Consider the following 21601-nt stretch of genomic DNA (forward strand, 5'->3'; position numbering starts at 1 on the left):
GAAGGAAGTCAAAACAGTATACTACAAAAAAAATCAATTAACGCAAAAGATAGTAATCAAGCAATTGAAGGACCAAAAATATATAAGCCATATAGAATACAAATAGCAAAAAGCCAAAAAAGTAAAGCTTATCATTAATTGTGTTAGATATCATAAGGCAATCAAAACGCAGAAATTGGGAGAATGGATAAAATATGATCCAATGCTGAATGTCAAAGTTTGGATTAAAGAAACTCCTTATAAGTAGAAATAAAAAAGAGTTGGGGTAGCTATATAATTATCAGACAAACTAGACTTTAAGATTAGTTCAAATCAATAACCTAACTTCATACCTCAACTAGACAAAGAAGAAAGCAAACTAAACACAAGTCTGGCTGAGAAAAGGAAATAAAGATTACAGAGGAGCTCAATGAAATATAGAATATAAAACAATAGACACGTGAAAATATGTTATAAATGAAGGTGAAATAAAGCCCTATGTATAGAAAAATGAAAGATGACAATTCACAGAAGACTTGTGCTATAAGAATTATTAGAGGAAGTTATTTGCATAAAAGGAATACAAAAGCAATAACAGGTAGAAACCTGAATCTTCATAAAGCTATAAAGGCCAGCAATGGTTAAAAAATTATATAAAATACATTTGAAGTTATTACTCAAAAATATAACTAAGGCAGAAACAGTAACAATGTCCTGATTTATAATACCTGCAAAAGCAAGCATATGGCAGTGATAATACAAAGGCGGGAAGAAGAGTTGGAATACACTGTTGTGACATTCTTATACTAATCATATTGCAGTGTAATATTAAATCTACAAGAATGTAGCTGTAGACCACCAACATGGATAATTACATTAAAGGCAAATAACTTAAAAACACCAAATAAAAGGCACAGACTACATGCTGGATTAGAAAACAAGATCCAACCATGCAATATTTTCCAGAAACCCACTTTAAATATTTGGAGGTAGATAATTAAAAGGATGAAAAAAGATATACCATGAAAACAATAAAAAGTGATGGTATTAAAGAAGGTCATTTACTACTCAATGGCGAAGGGGTCAATTCAAGAAGAATACATAATCTTAAGTATGTTCCCAATAAAAAAAATTTTTCCAAGATAAAAGAATAGTCAAATACACAGTTATAGCTGGAGATTTCAACACTAATCTCTCAGAAATTAGAATACCTAGATTTAAAAAAAAAGCAAACACAGATATAGAAAACCTGAAAAACATTATGATCCAAAATTGAAAATAGTGTTTACAAATATTCTACAATAGCCACAGAACTTACATGATTTTTATGTGCCTTGGGAATAGTCACCAAGGCAGACCAAATTCTGGGTGATTAAAATGTGTCAGCTATTGTAAAAGAATGGAATCATGCGAGGTACGTTCTTTGACCTTCACAGACTTGAGAATAACAGGTCCACAACAAAAAGGTGTCTGTAAAATCTCCAAATATTAATTTATAACATGAACTTATTTCAGAAAATAAGACATCAAATAAATGACCTAAGCTTCTATGTTTATGAACTAGAAAAGAAAATTAAAACCATAGCAGAAAGAAGGAAATATTAAAAATAATAACAAAAAATCAATGAAATTGAGCATAAATGAGAATAAAGTCGATGTTAATGAAGCTCCAGTATGTCTGACCATGAAAAAGTGGGAAAACTGAAATTACCAATACTCAGAATGCCAGCTACTGAGCCTTTCGATGTACTAGAGACATTAGAGGGGTAGGAGATACGGCCCAGCGGGGCGCAGAGACTGAGCTTGCACGCAGGAAGTTTGTGGAGAAGCCTTCTCAGCGAGGGGATCTGAGGATAGACTTCAGCTCACCTCTGGGAAGATCCCACAGCGTTAAATGCCCCGTGGTACGTGGGGCGAAGAGGGTTAGTATAGCCGATGGGTTATGTTATGAGTGGCGGGGAATTAGGGCTGGGAGAAGTGACATTTGGGGGTAGGTCACAGGACTTGGTTCTGGGTGAGAGGCTTAAGGGGCAGTAGGGAATTGTAGCTTTCTTTGCTGGTGGATTGCCTTCCAGCACGTAGGCCAAGGCTTGCTGGATCTCTCACGTAGGGCATGGATTGGGGCTGTTGTTACGGGGAGATAAACCACAGCTGGCTAGTCATTGCCAACTTTGTGAGAGGGAACCTCTAATGATAGGAAAATAAGGAAATATGAACAGTTTTATGCCAATAAATGCAACATCTTATATAAAATGGTCAAACGACTTGAAAGAAACTATGAATTCTCACTGGGAAAGAAATGGGTATCCAGAACAATCATAAATAGTAGAGAAATTGAATTTGTTATTATAAACCTTCCAACGAAGAGAAATTCAGGACAATATATAAAACATCATGACAAAAGGAGATTTATATTGGGAGTACAAGGTTGTCTCAACATTTGAAACATTCATTCTGAAACATGATTGCAAGACTAAAAGAATAATTGTATGACAGGGTTAATAGATGCAGAAAAAGCAATTGAAAAAATTCAACATTTATCCAGGGTTAAAAAGTCAAGACAATATTAAAGCATAAATTTTAAATCTTAAAAAGATCAGCCTTAAAAGACATACATGTCCCATCATGCATAATGGTAAAAGAACACTTTTTCCTTAAGTCATTGAGGATATCTAGATTTCACTACTGCTATTAGACATCATACTGGATGCCCTAGCCTATGCAACAAGGCAAAAAAATTCTCTGTTCTCACAGAAGTTGATTGTCAATATAGAATTTCCCCCAACTACTACTATAAGTGCACAGGACATGATATCAACATACATCAATTGTGCTTTATATGCTAATGAAGACCAATTGAAAAATTAAGATTAAAATGGTACCATATACAATTTCATAACCAAAAACATGAAATGATGAAAAATAACCCCCCAAAATATATAAAAGACTGTATGTTAAAGTGTATAAACATGGATCAGAGAACTCAGAGAAGACCTTAATAAATGGAGAGCTGTACCATGCAAGAGATTGGAAGAGTCCACATGGTTATGAAGTTAATTCTTCCTAAATGCACATAAAGATTTAGTGCAATCCAAAACAAAATCTTTGTGGGTCTTTTATGGTGGTGGGGAGGGTAGGAGGGAACTAAGAAGACCATTCAAAAGTTAACATAGAAAACAAAGGAAACTAGAATATTCAAATTGCAGGGGCCAGTTGTAGAATACTTGCCTTTTATGCCGGAGACCCAGGTTCAATCACTGGACCATGCACACCTCCCCAACCCACCAAACAAACAAACAAGCAAACAAACAAATTGAAGGGGTAAATGGAGACATGTTGCTGAAAACAATTAATCATCCATATATGGAAACATGACCCATCCTTGTACCACATACAAAAATTTAGCTCAAAATGGATATTAGATGCAGTTAGATATAAAAACTACAAAGTTTCTGGAAAAATAGCAGATTTCTGTTTACATGGTTAAACACAGTTTTCTTTCTTAGGCCACCAAAAGGCATAATTCAGTAAGGAATTTTACACTGGATCTAACAAAAATTGAGATTTCTGTTATTAAGATAATGAAAAGACAACTGACACAATGGGAGAAAACATTTTCAAAACACATGTCTGATAAAATATCTGTATCAGAATACATAAAGAATTCTCACAACTGAATAATGAGAATCCAGTTTAAATGGGCAACTGATTTGAATAACCGCTTCACCAAAACATATACACAAATGGCAAGCAAGTACATGAAAAAGATGCTCAAGATTATTAGCCATCAGGGAAACACAAATTAAAACCATAAAGGAACCACTGATGATACACTAGACTGTGTAAAATTAAAAAAACAAGAAACAAAACCAAAGTAAACTTGACAACACCAAGTGCCAGAGCGGTCAATGAGTAACTGGAAGTTTTAAATATCACCTATGGGAATTGCAAAATTAAATGACCATCTTGGTAAATGATTCAGCAGTTTCTTAGAAAGTCAATCATAAACCTGTGATATTACACAGCAGTCTTATTGCTAGGTATTTGTCTAAAGAAAATGATCATCAACATTCACACAAAACCTTGCATGCAAATAGTCATAGTAACTTTATTCATAGTTGCCAAAAATGGGAACCACAACTTATACTTCAACTGCTGAACGTATGTATTCACTGTTTTCTTTGCACTAGAAATATTCTGCATATAAACACAGCAAATTACTGATCATGCAATGTGAGTAAATCTCAAATGCATTATGCTAATTGGAAGAAACAAGATTCAAATGACTGGTGTGTGACTCCATTAATATTATGTTAAGGAAAAGACAAAACCATACTGAAAGAAAACAGATACATGTTGCCATGGCTGGACGTGAGAATAGCAGAAAGGACATGAGTGTATTTTGGGTTGTGCCCCGCATCTTATTTGTAGTGGTTGTTTGACTTTATATGTTTGTAAAAATTCACAGAAGCCTAAACCAAAATAGTATGAATTTTGCTGCCTGTAAATTAAACCTCAATGAATCTGACCTTAAAATAAAAGGGTAAATAAACGTTGGGCTCAGCTGGTTGATTAAAATCCTTCACTTTAAGGTAGGGTAAAGTAAGAGATCTGAGACTTCCTTATGGCCAAAGACCTCTATTACATGTATGGAGTAATTTCTTTTCTTTTCACCCTCTAGAGCCACTGTGGTTGTCTCAGATATCCTCAGGTTTGGTTTTGTCTCTTTCTTCTGTGCAAATATCCAGATGGGCACATCTATGCCTGTTTATAAACAGTTCTCAGCAATCTATGATAGGGTAAATACTGTACCCAGTTAATCCATGTTTACGACTGCTTTGACAAACTGGACCATTTGTTCCATATGTAGCTGTTAAATTAATCATTGATTTTTTTTTTCCCTAGAGATTATCCCGTTTTCTGCTGTCATGAAACTTAGAGCTGTGCAAATTTTAGTGTGTGCCAATATTACTAAAGGGCTCATCCCAAACTCAGAGTTAATGAGACACTTAGTCTTGAGTAAAGCTCGATATTTTGCATTTATAACAAGTACCCATGACCAGCAGCTGCTGTTCTGGAACTACATTTAAAGAAACTCTGGCTTACAGTTTCCAAGGGAAATGAAGCTGATAACTGCTATTGCTTTTTTTAAAAATGCATATTGTGGTTTTAATTATGGTTCCCCCCACTTATTAACTGTCCTCATGATCTTAATTTTTCTGACATACAGAAATTCATAAAAATTCTAGTTCAATTTCTTTGAACTAGAAAAATTTAATTTAATGTTTTTAGCCATTTATTTCAATAAATAAATTTTATTTAATAAATGTATAGACTTTTCAGTGTCACTTTTAATGTTGTCATAGATTTATTCTCCCACAAATTAAACAAAAAAACTATTGTTTCAAGAAATTTTGGAGTAAAGAGAACTAAATTCATGACTGTAAGTGATTTTCTTAAAGAAGAACTTTAGCTATTATATATTTCTTTTATTTTATGTGATAGAATCACAACTACAAGTGGTGATTCAATACAGTTTTTTAAATCCAATGCTTTCCTACTTTCAAAACAGCTAGTTTGTGATCTACTGTACACCCAAACTTTACAGCCATGATTTAAAACCAATTAATCTAACTTTCTCCAAATAGGCACTGGGTTTGCAAATAAGCAAAATAATGGCTGTGTGTTCCTTTTATTAAAATTCAAGTCAAATGTCTCACTGTCCTTGCTAGGAAATACATTTCTCATATCCAATTGTAACCTTTTCATGTTCCATCAGATTTTGTTCATTCATTGAAATGTCTTATGGAAATGCTATATTCTAATTTTGGTAGCCTAGAGAGCTGTTGCTACATAATATGTTGCTGTGATTTTACTATTAAATCTGTTAGGATATACCATGAGAAGTTTCATATTGATGGTTTTTAAAAAATCAACTAAAAATTTAAGTGCAAAAATATGTTTGATTGAAATGGGAGAAAAGCTGGTACTAAAAGGAAAACCATAGTGGTTGGAAAACATAAGGCATGTAAAGCAACCTTGAAATGTCAATGAGATGCATATGCCATTGGTATTTTCAGTGATCACTGATGATTTCTAAAATGGTTATGGATTATAAAAAAATATATAATTCCCTAAGAAAATTTAATCTTTTGTTTGATGGTGAAAATTGATATTTGAAATGTAAATTTGATCAAGTAGAGTATTTGGTGACACCAAGTGTTCGGTGAATAGCATGGGTTCCTAAGATGCATTCACTTATGGTCTCATTGGCTTTACAATAGAATTTAAGACATTTTAAAACCATGAACTTATTAGTTTTTTAATATTTTAATAATTAGTGTTAGGTGATGAAGGGTTGATATTCCAATAACATGAACTCTATTTCCTTTTGAATTTTATTGACTATTATAATTAGTTGTTATATTTTAATATTGGATTGATGATGTACTTCTGAATGTAGTATGGGCTAAAATTATGATGTATAATGTATTGACCATGTTATTTAATATGTTTGAGAAAATATTTAAAGTTGCAATGTTGTTACGTAGTAAGAATTTTGTCTCATATTAAGATTTCATTTTCATACAAAAACACATATTAAAATATTTTTTCCATTCATAAGACTTTGAATCTGATGTTCTGAAGATGATGAGAGTGCATTTCCTGCTCCCTCTAGCAATCCCATTATATATTATTGCAGACAGATCTCTTGGTATATTCACTGCTTCTCAAGGCAGGTCATTCTTGTGTTGGATGAGTGTGACTATAGACAATATCTTCCATGTGTTAGGCTGAAAGCCACGTCTAAGTCACACTCTAATCTTGATTCTGCCCTCAGCGGTGACAAAGAAGAACTCTATTTTCTTCCCTGGACAGAACCTTAAATATTTGAACATAGCTTCCATGTCTCCCCCAGTAAGACATCTTTCCTTTGGGGTGTGGGGGTGGGCAAGTGGGCTCTGTAGTTTATTTGTTGTTGCTGTTTTTTCTTCAACGTGCCTCATGCAACATTTCCAATCAGCTCACCGTTCTCCCTGCCCTTCACTGTACTCTCTTGTGGTCAGTTCTACTTTTAAACTGTGACACTCAGAACTTAACAAAGTGCCAGTTAATGTGGGTTGACTGTTTTGGAAAACAAAAGAAAGAGTATTGTGTTCTGTTCTCTCAACCTCCCCTAACACGACCTAACTACACACTTGTTTTTTGGTACTAGACTACATGCCCTGTTAGCCTAGTTTAAGGTTATGTTTAATGAACTCAGTAAGGCACGAGCAGCCACAGGTTGATTATATTGGACAAGGTAAAGCAAGAACAGAATTGGTACAGGTCAGTCCAGTGTCAATGTGCAATTTGGACTAAATGGCCTATCACAAATATCATAGTAGGGAAAATAAAAACATAAACTACAGAGCACAAGGCCTATTGGACAGCTATTAGGACACTTAAATTCAAGCCCTGAATTATCAGTGTGAATCTCAGCACGTTACTGTGCTCCACTTTTGGGAAAATGGCTTCAATGTTATAAGTGTTATGATAATAATAGCTATAATTTATTGAGAACCTAATTTATGCCAGGTGATCTGCTCTATGAAGGGAGACATGAAAGTTAGAGAGAATAAACAATTTTTTCAGTATCAAAAGATGAATAGATAGTATGGCTTAGATTAAAACCCAATTTTGTTTGACAATAGTAAATTTATCTATTGAGTGTAACTACATGCTAAGCAATGTTTCATGTTTGTTTATACATACTTGATTCTCCAAAGTGCTATTAAACGGGAGTCTTAATTAAACCTGTTTTATGAATGAGGAAATTGAAAAATATAAAGATTAAGTAGTTTTCCAGAAATCATCAATTGAGTCTTAATTAAACCTGTTTTATGAATGAGGAAATTGAAAAATATAAAGATTAAGTAGTTTTCCAGAAATCATCAATTTACTAACAATGAGAGCCAGGACTCAAACCCTTCATCATATTTTGTACTAAAGTGATATGACAGGTGGCTTTGGACCTTTTAGTTTTTTTTGCCTTTCCATAGAAAGTTTAAGATAAACCTGCCAATATCTATAAAATTATTGGTATTTTAATAATTAGATTACGGAAACTTACATCTTAAGGGGTCTTCAATTCATCGACATGGCACAGCTGTTTACTTCTCTGATTTAGCTCAACAATACTATATAGGTTTTAGTGTAGAAATCTTGTACCTACTTTGTTAAATTTGATTTTATCTTGTTTACTGTTTCTATCATGTTATGTTAGAATTTTTTAATTACATTTTAATTGTTTGATATCAATAAAAATAACATTCAATTTTTTACTTTTATTTTACTTTAAGTCATTTTCTCTGGTAGCATCCCATGCATTTTGATAGACTGTGCTTTTATCTTTCTGTTTGAAATGTTTTCTATTCTTTTTATGATTTCAAAATGTATGAGGATTCTCTTGCAAACTCTTCTCAGGAAGGACATTCCAGGACCCACAGGATATCTTCCAAGGGCCAATCCTTATATTGGAATGTGAAGGAGTGAGAAACCCAAGCCTAATGAGCAGATCCTTTACTGCACAGCTATATACTCCAGTAGCAGACATAGACTATAAGATTAGACAAATAGGCAAGAGCTAAAGATTTCAATGTGCTGTCTACAAGACATACACTGCAAATACAAGGACACCGATATCTCGGGAGCAAAAGGTTGGGGAAAATATGCCATGCAAACTATAAGCATAAGAGAACTGTGGCCACATTAATATGAAAGTAGACTTCAAAATATGGAGAATTTCTAAAGCAAAATGGAGACATTCATAATAATAAAGCTGTCCATTTTTTCAGTAAGGTACAAAATTATGTACACACAAAATGCACAATTCCATGATACTTAAAGTGAATATGGACAGAATAAATTGGAAATGAAACTATCATTTGGAAACTTCAATACCTTATCCCAGCAAATAACAAGCATGACTCTCCAAAAATCACTAAGAATGGAGGTTTGAGCAACATTATCAATTATTATGATCTACTTGACATATACATAACATTACAACCTGAAAAATATATATGTTTTGAGTATATGGATCGTTCATAAGATTAACCATATCATGCATAATAAAACAAATTAATTAAATCTTAAATACCAAGCTAACAATATATTATCTGATCATAGTGGGATTAAATTAAAAATCAATGTGCATTATCCATGCAATTGCCCTAGAAGAGGACAACTGGGAACTTGCTCTTCCTGGGCGTGTCTTATGCACCTTTGCTGACTCTAATCTGTCTCATTTCACTGTAAAAAAATCATACCTGTGAGCATATCAGCCTTTCTTTTTTTGAGTCCTAAGTCCTTCTCATGAAACACTGAATCTGAGAATGGTTTTGGGAACCCTTGACAAACCAGTCCATTCACATTTAGGGTAAATACGACAATTTTTTTATTCAAGTCGACCAGTTTGCTGATTTAAGCTTAGACATCTGACTCTGCTCATGGTTGCTGACAACCAGCTGGCTCGGCATTGCTCTGAGTGATGACTTGGAGATTCCCTGACAGCCACGGGAAGCTGATGCCACCGTTCCTGGACAAGAATTCTCCTAGGCAGAGAATAAGGCACTCTTGTTCTCTTGCCTTCAAAATGTTCAAAATCTCGTACAACTGCTTCTCATTGCCCGTCTCTAAACTGGATCTATGCCAATTCAGATTATGGGAAATGTAAAATATTCTTCCTCCTGATGCATGTGAGAGTGTAGGAAAACTTAGGGATGGTGCTGAGTTGAAGCTATTCTGGCACAGTAAGTTGGCACAAATATCTCTTATATACTGGAAATTTTATAGATAAAAGACACTAGATTTCATTGACTTTGTTTTTTAATCTAAGATATAATGTAATGAGGAAATAATTATATGAGAGCTAGCCTCTCACTAGAAGTGCTTATAATTTTGTAAGTTGGGGTACATTACACAGCTTCATGCATATGGAAACAGCTCATTAAGTGAAAAATTCTGCATTGTTGGCAGGAAAGGCAAAAAACCTGACTTCAATTCCATGTGCTACCACTTATGTGCTATATAAATGCATGCAGGCCACATGATACCTGTAAACATGGTTTGACAGTACCTGTTTCAACTATGTCAAAATTCAGATAATTTTTAAAAAGCAACTCTAATATTTAATAGTCTACATATATGAATTCTTACCATATAGCTGATATCTCTAGGTCATTTAAGAAAAACGTAGTTTGAAATTTATTTAAGTTGTTCTGCAGAAAGAACTTCAGGGCTGGAATTTGCTAATGAAGCATGAGAATATTGTAAGAAAGTATTTTTAAGTTAAACTGAGACTATATGTTTCACAGATTCAGGAAAAACTGCCACTAAGTAAGAGAAATATAAGTTTGCAGAGAAAAATGGGATTTTTTTTCCTCTGCTATAACTGAAAAACTGTACAAAGATTCAAAGCATACTTCTCAGACCAAAAATACAGTTTACAGAAATTTGAGAGAAAAATCTCACAAGGAAGACTACGTGGAAATACCTGCTAAGAAGTTTGGTCTTATTCTTACCAACTACAAATTGTTTCCATTTCTTTATTTATAAAATTACAGTAATGATGACAGTTATTTGTCCTTCCAGGAAAATAGTGAAACTCAAATGAAATCATGGAAACATCTGAAACCCCAATATCCCTTAGCTCTGGGCACCAATCGTTCTTTAGCTCAGGGCTTAGTCCCACCTGACGCCCATTCGAGTCCTGAGAAGACATGGATTCGACAGGAGCCCTAACACCGGAAGTAGAATCTAGAATTAGTGATTTTGACACTGTTCCAGAAAGTCATTTACCTGGAGAAAGCCCTGTGTTCAGTGCGTCCTGGTTTCTGCCTAGTGCCATGCATTTCACTTTTGGCTACATTTACGAGCTCTCCTTTTTTTTTTTTTTTTTGCATGCTGTATGTGAGGTCACATTTCATTTCATTATTTTTCCATGTGACCATCCCATTATTGCAGCACCATTTGTTAATTTTTTTTTTTGGAAGTTCATGGGCAGGGAATTGAACCCAGGTCTCCCACATGGCAGGATAGAATTTTACCACAGAACTACGCTTGCACCCCCTAATGAGTTCTTATTCCTTAAACAATATGGTTCCATCTGGGAAAGTCTAATTCTCACGCCCCACTGCGTTTGCCATCTGGGAAGAAAACCCTGAGCAGAACCCCGTCCCCATGTCTGGAGCCCCCACAATGTCTGAAGGACTTTTGGCAATGCCCCTTTTCCTGGGACCTGTTTCATGATAAATAGTTATTTATGAAGTGGAATGTTCACTTGCAAATAGGACACTAGCACCTATCCAATTTTAGTCATGATCATTATGTCAGATTTTTTCGTTTATCCGCTTCTACAAGGACAGACTCACTTTGATATAGAATTGGCCTATCCGAGGCTACGTCCACACAGTCCTTTGTCAGTTTCATACTAGACACAGAATTTCCCCTTCGCACTGATGACACCTCCTGCCACTCGTTTTGATCCTCAGCAATGGATCTCAGATTTCTCACTTTTCTTACCAGCATGATTTGTGGCTGAGTTGTACCTAATGCTCCATATTTTAATACTAAAAGCATTTTAACATGCCTAGAAATACAACAAAATATAAAGAATTAAATCAGGAATGCTAAATAAAAGTGAAAAAGTATATGACAAATCAACCCAAACTCTTCTAAGTAAGGGGAAAACAGATTAACCTTACAAGAAAGAAAGTGAAATTTTCTAGAGGCCAGAAAGAAAGAGAATTAAAAACTGGCAGTATTTATGTGAGTAGTGACTTTAATGATAAGGATCCATATTTTCAGTAACATAAGGACAGGCTTTTTAAAACTCGGGATGTAGTTGGAAACAAGGTCTGGAGCTCATAACAGGTACGGGGGACTTGGGGCTGAAAATACTATGTAGAACCAGGGAACCAATTAAACAGAATGGGGAAAAAAGTCAAGGGTATTTGTACAAATCCTAGTTCAGCATCTTTTTTATGGGCTTGGGGGAAAATGTATAAACTACATGTGAATTTAAGAGACTAAGCCAATATATTAAAAATAAATTGTTCACAGATCACTGATAAACCAGGGATGCCTAACAGAAGCAAACCCCACAGCCACACTCCTATGAGAAAGGCTTCATTGAATTCCCACAGAAAAATATTTTGGATAAATATGGACTCAAAATATTTTAATACTTAAAGAAATATGACTGCAGAGAGAACAAATATGGAAATTCAAGCCTCAAATCATAAAATAATTTGAAAGAAATATAAAATATCTTCTAATTTAATAAAAATAAGGAAAGGACTTGAATTCCTAAGAAGAAAACACCAAAAAGATTGGAAAGATACATTTAAACTAAACAAAAAAAGTAGTATCAATGAAAAATGCTATTAAGCTTAAAAAGACGATAGATTGATTAAGCTATTGATTAGTCACAAGAATAGTAAGAATTGTACAGTTTGCAAACAGGACTTGAATAAAGTTTTCATCATACAGAAAAGAGAAATAAAACATATAATAGATGAAATAATAATTAAGACAAATGGAGAAGATGGGAGCACATTTAATTGGTGTTTTATGGGACAAGAACAGGACAGAGATTTAAAAAGACATGCTCACAGAGACTATGGTTGAGAGACAAATTTACACACTTGAAACCCAAAGAGTATAAACAAAAAGAATCAAATCTTAAAATACATCACAGTAAAGTTTCAGAAAACAACAATAAAAGGTAACAAACAGAAAGATTGGAAGACGTGCAGACAGAACGCATGTTATACAACATATGACAAGTTTGAAGTATTAATGAACTATAAAACTGGGCAAAATAGGCAAAGCAACAGTTTCGAATAGTGGAGCAGACAGAGCTGAACTTGTGATGCAGAAGCAAGGAGAAACCCCTTAGGTGAGATTGTATGTACCTGAGGCATATTCCAAAACACAGCATAGCTGAGTGTGATAAAGAGCATCGGTCTCACCAGGCCAAGGAAACTCAGATGAAAGGAAGTTGTACAGAGACACCTAAAAATGTGCACAGGACCCTCCTTAAGTCTTTGACTGAATGCTAAGATGCACATGCGCTAGAAGAGAAGGTGCATATGGCACAAAAGTGTGAGATAGTGGAGACTCTCAAGGTTTCAAGGTTAGGGGAGACATTCAAGTTCTGATAAAACAGACTATGTAGGGGGTGGGAGGGCAGTTGAGTGAATTTTCACCATCCATGTGGGAGACCCAGGTTCGATTCCCAGCCCATACCCTTCCCAAACAAACAAGCAAACAAACAGATGCAATAAAGCAAAACAAAAATTCAACAAATGGTACTGCAATAAGGGAATACTCACTCAGAAAAAGGATGAAATGTTAACCCCACACCATACAGCACACAGAAAAAAAGCACAGACTGCATAGACCTTACTTAAAATCCTGGGTATTTCGTTGAAACCTCAGAGGGGCCATACCTTATTAATAAATGGTATTTTTAGAACAAAAGTAAGTCTGTGCTTGTCATAACAAACATAAAATCAAAGCTTCACTGTGTCTTAAAAAAATAAAATAAACACTTAGCAAATGACCTATACTATACTAATTGATATCCATCCCAAGGAAATCGAAGTTCATGTTATGCAAAAATTGTCTTAGTAGCTTTATTTGTAATAGCCCAAACTGAAAACCAAATACCCTTCAATGCTGAAAAAATGGTGGTTCATTCCCATGATGGTATACTACTCAGCAATTATCAATGAGCAAATCGATATGCACAACTTCAATGGATCTCAAGGATTATTCTCAAAATAACAAAATTAAGAAGTGATAAGTGCTTATCAGGGGTTGGGGATGATGGGGAAGAAGAGATGGGTGTGAATATACTAGTGTAGCATCAGGGAGATTTTTGTGGTGATGGAATATTCCTGTACCTTGCCAGTGGTGGCTATACAATCTATTGATGATAAAATATCATTGAACTATTATGCACATTGGCTTTGGTATGGTACTAATTAAGATGTCATTGGGGGAAAATTGTTGAAAAGTACACAGACCTGTCTATACCAATTCTGCACTTCCTATGAACTACAATTATTTCAAAATAAAAAATTAACAAACAAGGCTTAGCAGTACCAATCTAAGTCACCAGTAAATTAAGTACTTCCCATGAAAAAAGCACCCATCACTCTTTAATCGAAAAGGAGATCATTAACATTTTAAATACTACAGAAAGCACAATGTCCATCATATAACCAAAGAATATTAGTTTTACAAAGAGAAAATATAATCTACATCCACAAGGAAAACAAAAAAGACAATGGAAACAGATGCAGAGATAACACATGTTGAAATGCTAGCTATAGATAACACATCTTAGCTGTTTGAAATAAATTATAACATTTTAAGAGCTATTTAAAATGTGTTCTTTGAAAGGAAAAGATAAAATGAACGGACACATGAGAAGTCTCAAGGCAGAAATGGAGAATATAAAAAAATAAAATAGAAATTCTAGAACTGAGTAATGTAATATTCATTGTGAAAATTTTACTGGACAAAATTGAAAGCAGGTTGAACACTGAAGAAAATTTGTGAACTTGAAGATAAGTCAGTAGAATCTATTCAAAGCAGTGGGAAAAAAGATGTAAAAATATAGAGCATTAATATGTGTATTGAATTCCCAGACAAAGTGAGAAATTGGGACAGATAAGTATTAGAAAAAAATGGTAAAATTTTTTTGCATGTTCAATTAAAAATACTCAACTACCAATCAAATACCTCAAACCACAATCTATATATACATGCATAAATTACACCTAGAAACAGAGTTAAACCTATTGTAAAGTAGGATAATAGAAAATTTTAAATCAGTCAGATGAGAAATCTTATACACATAGGAAAAAAAAAACAAAACACAAACTTCTCATTAGAAATAAGGCAAATCAGAAGTGAATGAAATGACTGTTCCAAACAATGAAGAAATACGTAAACTGACAACCATGAATTCTACAGGGTAAAATGAAGAAAGTGCATTTTCAGATAACCTTACACTTTCAGGCTGGAAGAATAGCGTGTCATGGAAACCCGAATCTACACAAAGGAATGAGGTGTGCTGTCCGTGGTACATGTGTGGGTACATATTTAAAGTTTTTAAAAGTACATAATGAACAGGCAATTGAATAAAACAAAAATAATGTGTGGAAAGCTAGTCATGCATAAAAATAAAACATAAATCAGTAACATAAATAGTGGTAGCTGAGCAACTGGAAGATCATTTCTGTTAAGTTTAAAGGGTATAATACTAATTCAAGGTAGATTAATATAAGTTAATATATTTCTTTTAATCCTGTCAGAAAATACTAATAAAAAGGTATAGCTAAAAAAGCAAATAGAGAAGATTAAGTAGAGTCATAGAAATACTTGATTAATCCAAATAAAGGCAAGGGATTATACAAAGTGTAGGAAGGAATGAATGGAACAAATAGAAAACTGCTAACAAAGTGGTAGAACAAACCTTAACATATCAATGACTATATTAAATGTAGCTAACACTATGAGACAAACACTCCAGTTGAAAAGCAGAAATTGTCAGAATACGTTAATAACTAAAACTAAATGCATGCTGCTTAAAAACGATATGCCTTAAAGATAAAGAAACTGGTAAGTCAAAATTAAGGAATTCAAGCACTGAGTATAAAAGGACTATACTGACTGACTAATAATTGATAATTTATATTGTTTAAATTGTTGTGATTAATTTACAAATAGACAATATATCACTCAAACTAGACTTCATGCAACAGAGTGTTAACAGAGAAAGTGAGGGACACTTAAAATTGATAAAACTGTCAATTCATGAAAAAGACAAAACACTGCAAAATGTGTGTGCACTTACTAAAAAGGGTCAGAACTATCTGGAGCTAAAACTGATAGAACTGAAGGAAGAAATAGACAAATCCACAATTAGCTTATGTGATCTTAAAATTCTCTTTCTACAAATGATTGATGCATGGAGAAAGAAAGCATAAGATTTGAGAGCGGATTCTGATCCAGTTAGTCTAATTGATGTCTATAGTAAGACACAGCGAAGGCCTGAAGATAAAAGTCTGCAGAGTGTGTGTCCTCCCCAATACTCATGGAAGAATCAACAACATGGGTCACATGCTATTCTATAAAGTAATTATCAATTAATTTTAAAAGATTGAAACAATCGAATATGACCTTTGACCAAACAAATGTAGTTGGGAAGCCAATAACAAAGAGATATTAAGAAAACTTACCAATGACATGAAATTAACTATTAGTCAAATATCTTACAGGAATGTGAACCACAAAGGAAAAGAAAATATTTTGAACTCAATGATTATAAAAACAAAATATTTCTACATTTTTGGGATGCCTTAGGGTACTTTTAGAAGAAGTTTGCAGCTTCAAAAGATTTTATAAAAGAAAAACTTTAGAATCAAGGACCTACATTTCTAATTGAGGAAACTGGGCATAGAAAGTTAACATAAAGTAAATAAAGAGTAAGAAATAAGAGATAAGAACAAAATCAATGAAAACAGGGAATCCATAGAAAAAAGCAAAATGAAAATTTGGTCCTTGAAATGATTAATGAAATTGATAAATTGTAGGTAAATAGCAAGAAACAAGGAGAAAGACCACATTATTAATATTAGGAAAGAAATGGAAGACATCACTATATGTTCCACAGAAATTGAAAGAGTAATTAGTAAAGAAATAGAACAGACAACTTTAAGTTGTCTGTAAATTTGACAGAGGGTAAAGTCTAAGTTTAAGTTAATACTTTAAAGTAATCTGTAAAAAATATGCTTAGAATGAAAATCATTTTAGAACTAAAGAGTTATTTAAAAATACCAGTATTTTTAAGAACATGTAAAAATGAAGGATTAAAAGCAGAAAAGGAAAAAAGTGATAAATTAAAAACAAAGTTTATTCATTCAATAAAATATTTTTGGTTGCCTAATATGTCAGTAACTGTCTAACAGCCCTGGTAGAAATACTTCCAGATATAGCCAATAACAAAAATCAGTACATTGTATAAACTCATCTGTTGGAGAGAGAGGGGAACTCTCAGATTACAAAATAATGACATCTAAATGCAGTTTAAAAAAGACATACTTACAACATTATGGTACAGAGTTTAAAAATAAATGATAGGACAACTTACCAGTAAGTGACCAAAAGTTAGAGTACCTATTTAATTAGATATTGAAATTTAAAGCATAAAGAAGGTCCCACCACATATTACTAACAATTTTCCAAGAAAATTCTGAGTGAATGTACAGATGACAAAGCAGCAAAATTTACTGAAATGTAGAAAAGGAAAATGGGTGATGGTTTTCTTGAAAAGATCAATGAAATTGACAAACATTTAGCTAGACTGACCAAGAATTAAGAGACTCAAATAACTAAAGTCAGAATGAAAAGATGTTAAAAAAAAAGGTATAATATGATGAATATCAATATACCAACAAATTATATTCAACTTAGGTGAAACAGACAAATCCCTAGAAATACACAAACTGCTGAAACAAAATAAATAGGAAATCTGATTAGACTTATAACAAGTAAAGACATTAAATTAGTATTGAGAAAACAGCACACAAGGAAAGTTAGCTTCACTGAATCTACCAAATACTTAGAGAATACCAATTCTTCAAACTCATAGGACAATAACAAGTTTTTGCTCTTCCAAAAACAAAGAGTAAAAAGTAACCCCTAACTAATTCTATGAAATCAGTATTATACTGATGCTAATAAAAAAATCAAGATAGTTCCAAAACTATAAATTAATATGTCTTATGATTATGGATACCAAAATCCTCAAAAAAATACTAGCAACCTAAAACCCAATATATGCAAAGACTGTATACCATGACTAGAGAAGTCCTAGGAAGGCAGATTCAGTGTAACATCTTAAAATAAACTGATATAATGCACCACAGACTGAAGAACAAAACCACATGATAGTCTCAGATGCAGATGAAGCACTTAAATTCAACATTGCAAATGTAAGAAACAGCATGCAAAACCTAAGAATAGATGAGAACATTGGAAGTAGGAAGTAAATATTGGAAAGACCCACAGATATCCTTATTCAAGATTGACCACATTTCTGCTAAGATCATAAAGAAGAAAAGGATCCCAACTCTTATTACTTCTATTGGACACGAAATGGCAGTTTTGGGCAAGGGCAATCAGGCAACAAAAGGAAAATAAAAACATTCAAATTGGAAAGGACAAATAAAACCATATGCAAAAGACCTTATATTATATGGAAAATCCTTAAAAACTACAATAAAACTATCGGAACTAAGATTGCAGGGTACATGATAAATATATGAAATTAATTGTATTTTAAACTGTAGAAATTACAAAACTGAAAAAACAAAGTAATTGCACTTACAATATCAACAAAAAGAATGCTAAATGAATTTAAAAGAAGTGTAAACGTTATGCTGTAACAACTTTAAAACTTCGTTGAATTCAAAGACAAAAATCAACGGCGAAACATCCCCTGGTCATGAATCCGAAGACATTGTATTAAGATGAAAATATTACACGAACTATCTACAAATTCACTGCACTCCCTATGAAAATCCCCGCTAACTTCCTTGTAGAAATTGATAAATTAATCCTAAAACTCACACTGAATGTCAAGGAACAACAAGTACAAAACTTACTATAAATCTACAGTAAACAAGACAGTACTGGTATCAGGATAAAAATGTCAATAAAATAGACTGGAGAAGCCATAATTAAACCCATGTATTTCTGGTGAATTGGTTTTTGACAAAAGATGCTCAACATGGAAAGGAATGGTCTTTTGAACAAATGGTGTTGTGAAAACTATATATCAAGTGCAAGGGAATTTTTTTTGTATAGAATAAAGGTAGCATACTACCTCACACTATTTATTAAATTTACTCAAGATGGATAACAGACCTAATGCAAGAGCTAAACCAGTAAAATCTTAGAAGAAATCCTAGGATTAAATACTCTTGATATTGAATTAGGCAATGATTTTCTAGATATAATACCAAAGCATAAACAAATCAATACAAAATAAATTAATTGAACATCAAAATTCAAAAGTACACTTGAGCTTCAAAGGACATCAGAGTGAAAGGACTATCCATATAAAGGGAAGAAATGCTGCAAAGTATGTATCCGATAAGGAACTTGTGTCTATCTATAAAGAAGTATTATGATTCAATAATAAAACGGCATATAAACCAATTGACAAACAGCCAAAGATCTGAGCAGACATTTCCATTTCACACTCTAGATCCATTCTCTGTTCATTTATAAATACTCTTCTATTACTCTGATTATGGCTTCTATTTCCTGCCAAGACCCAGACTAATACATCATAACATTCAGAGAAGCAGCCAAAATTTTTAGGATGATGAACATGTCTCTCCATGGTCTCAATTCTCTATCCCTCTGATCAATTTCCTATCTCTCTTTCTCTCTCTCTCTGTCACTCCACTATAGTTATTCTCATTTCTTGTGCTTAAACAATTATTCTCCAAACTTAGAAGCTTAGGGGCTTTGTGCTTGCAAATTTCTCTCCAGGTGTGCCCCTTCCCTAAATATGTCTACGCTCACCTTCGAACTCTCTCCTCCAGTCTCCATTTTGTCCCAGAGAGCTCATCTATTTACTAGTTCATTTTCATGATGCCTTCCTCTTCTTCTCAGCACAGTCTCTGTGAATGCTAACTTTTATCTTTTATCATAGTGCCTAGAATCTTTCCTGATACACAGCTAGAATTCAGTAAATATATATAGGATGAGTATGTAAACAAGTGAATGAATGATCGAGTGAGTGAATCTGAACTTGAAAACACATTAAGATCTCTCCACTGTAATATGTAATACAAATTACTAACAGAATAAAGTCACTGGAGTATTTCTCATTTTATATTCACACTTCATAGCATGCTCAATTGCTCATATTAAGTACACACACATCCGTGGAACATTTGGCTGAATACATAGCAAGTGAGGCAATTGTAAACTCTAGAACATCAGACTGACTGCCATTAGCTTTGGGAAACTAAAGAAACTCTATTAGTCTAATTGTCTATGTGCATATTAGTGAATGATTCATAGAATTATTCCAAGTATAGCTTTGGCCCAAAGGGATAACTTGCACCCATTGTCCAAATGGCTCATTGCTCTTATATGGCCGCCATATTGAAACATCACCCTAAACGTTATCATTAGAAGTTATAGTGGTTTTTGTTTGTTTGTTTTGTTTAGTTATAGTGTTTTATAGGTCACAACAGAGAATTCAGAAAGTACACTAGAACCATCTACTCTTCTAATCTTATTAGTGCAGAAACAGACCAAGAAGGAGAGAATATTTTAAGGCCTTGCAACTATTTTCAGAAAAAGCGATATCCAAAGACAAGTTTCCTAAATTTCTATCCGAAATATTTTACTACACCATGATCTTCAGTGAGACTCCTCAAGTCTGTCTCATTAAAAGCAGTGATAAGTATGTTTCTGAGCCATCCCAGAGTAGACTATGAGAAATCCACAACTCATGGGTTTTCCTTGCACATATTTGAGCTCTTTAAAGAAAAGTACCACGAACATCCAAATCAATTCCTGAAGTGTAAGATTCTGTTTTGTTTTTTTGTTTTGTTATTGTTCTTACCTGGTAAATTCAAGCTTTTTCTGTATCTCTTCAAATGCATAATTTTTGAAGTGGTGTCAACCAACAATGCATTTGTTTTGTGCCTTATACACAGGTAGAACCATGAAGATTCTTCCTACCCAAAATAAATTGATTTTATTGATTTTCACATTGGCTCTATGATCAAGTATATATTCAGTGTAGCCATAGAATCTGGAGACAAGGAGCATTTGTTTAAAAAATATAAAAATGTATACATAATGGGGGCGGTGCGACAGTGGCTCAGTGGCAGAATTCTTGCCTGAGACCCGGGTTCAATTCCTACAGCCTGCCTATGCAAAAATTAAAAATAAAAAATGTATATATATATGCTTATATTCTGAGATGCTATGGTCTGTATTTCACTTTCTACCTAAAAGCAGAAGCAAAAAGCTGGAAGTCATGCTTGGCTTTTTTGCTTCCCATCTGATATCTTATTTCAACTTATTTCTAGATATCAAATACTTTTCTTGATTTTACCTTTTCACCCACTCCTTAAAATTGAACTATGGACCTGGTTTCTCTGTATTCACCTTAGCATTCTTAGGGAATTTAGTTTCTATTCACTTGGCATCTTTGCGTTTTTGTTGCACTAGCACTGGCCCTTTGAATTCCTGTCCTGTCAGCACCCAACTCTCCTTGTAAAGAGAAGTTTGAATGCTTTCTGAGATCTCATTATTTTTTCATTTGGACACATTATACTCTTTATTCATTTTGTGCTTAATATTGTTAAGTCATCCTGAAGGTGAGTTCTTATACTGCTGTGAGAAGGAAAATTAGTGTTGGTACATTAAATGCTTTTGAATGTTATTGCTTTTGGCTGTTTGGTTATATACAATTTAGTTGTTTATCAAATCTAATCACAATCCAGATGGTGTGCCTGCTAGGTGAGTGATT

Source organism: Tamandua tetradactyla, chromosome 17 (assembly GCF_023851605.1).
Source record: "Tamandua tetradactyla isolate mTamTet1 chromosome 17, mTamTet1.pri, whole genome shotgun sequence".
NCBI lineage: Eukaryota > Metazoa > Chordata > Mammalia > Pilosa > Myrmecophagidae > Tamandua > Tamandua tetradactyla.